Genomic DNA, 1,834 nt, shown 5'->3' with positions numbered 1-1,834 from the left:
AGTTTTTCTATAATAAATACAACAGCTGCCAAGCCCAGTACTAAGAGGCTTGTATCATTGCATCTAAGTCCAATGCAAGACTGTTATGCTATGTTATATGTTATGCTGATGTTACGTTACATGCAAGAATTGTCAGCATTTCACAGACGAGAAAGTCAATTTCATGGAGGTTAAGTAAAAGACACACATATAGGAAGAGGAGGAGCTGTCAGTTCCTTTGAAGGGTTTAGTCCAAGGACACTTATTCTCCTGCAACCCACACAAGACTGGGCTTTACCAGCTTAAAACGGCCAAGAGTGGTCATATGTCCACTAATAAGACATATTATGAAAACTTCAAGACCCCCCAGGCCATGGAAGACTGCAGTCCCCCAGGAAGTCCCATGAATTCTAAGGGCTCTCAAAAGCAGGTCCCTTCTGGGCCAGCACCAAGCCATTCCTTCTGCTGCTCATGACACTGTCACCGCTCACAGGGCCTGGCTTTCCTCCGCCAATGACTGCCCCTAGCACCACCACTGAGGCCCTGGGGAGAGTGTCCTGCCCTCCCTTCCACTGCTCTGTCCCATGTGTAAATCAGGTGCTTTAATTTCAATAACAGAGCTGTGACCATTTCACAACTTTTAATATGACTTTACTGATATTTTGGAGAAAGCAGAAGGAAGTATAGCTTGCAACTACACCTGCATAGGAGCACTTTTACAACTCACACATCTAGACCAAATCTCTTGGCCAGCGAATGTTAGCTTGCTTAACTCCCAACCTGTCTACTCTGGGCAGCAGCCTCTCATTCCTACCAGTGAAGTCAAAATCACATCTATACCTTAGAGTCTAGACCCAATCAGGAAAACACAGACAGAAAAATGTTTCTGCATCTCTTTGACCTAAGGCCCTCTTCAGTTCTCACTTCCTCTCTCAGGCGTAGCCTCCTCCAGGAAGACTGAAAGTGTGAATATTCATTCCCTTCATCGAAAAAGCACACACTCTTCCCACAAGACAGTGATTTTTTTTCCTGCAGCACCTACTATATCAGAACATACTAGTCCAGTATCGGTACATTTCCTAGTTTCCCAGACTTGACACTCTCTCTTTTTTTTTTTTTTTCAATAAGAAGTTATGTGTTTACAAAAAAATCACACATAAAATACAGAATTCCATATACTATCCTATTATTAACACCTTGCATTAGTGTGGTACATTTGTTACAATTCATGAAATAATTATTTTATAACTGTACTATTAACTATAGTCCATGGTTTAACTTAGGGTTCATTGTGTTGTGCAGTTCCATGGATTTTTGTTTAATTTTTATTTTAGTAACATACATACAACCTAAAATTTCCCCTTTTAGCCATACATAAATATATAAATTAGTGCTGTTAATTACATTCACAATGTTGTGCTACCATCACCATTCCTTACCAAAATATTTCCTTCATCCCAAATAGAAACTCTGTACATATTAAGCCTTAACTCCCTATTCCCTACCCCCACCTTGTCCCCTAGTAACCTATATTCTAATTTCTGACTCTATGAGTTTGCTTATTCTAATTATTTCATATCAGTGAGATCATACAATATTTATCATTTTGTGCCTGGCTTGTTTCACTCAACATAATGTCTTCAAGTTTCATCCATGTTGACACATATATCAGAACTTTATTCCTTTTTTACAGCTGAATAACATTTTGCCTATCCATTCATTGGTTGATGAACGCTCAGGTTACTTCCATCTTTTGGCAATTATGAATAATGCTGCTATGAACATCAGTGTGCAAATACCTGTTTGAGTGTCTGCTTTCAATTCTTTCAGGTATATACCTAGAAGTGGGATCATC

This window comes from Choloepus didactylus, chromosome 15 (genome assembly GCF_015220235.1).
Source record: "Choloepus didactylus isolate mChoDid1 chromosome 15, mChoDid1.pri, whole genome shotgun sequence".
Taxonomy (NCBI): Eukaryota; Metazoa; Chordata; class Mammalia; order Pilosa; family Megalonychidae; genus Choloepus; species Choloepus didactylus.
Note: the sequence above shows the minus strand (reverse complement) of the source record.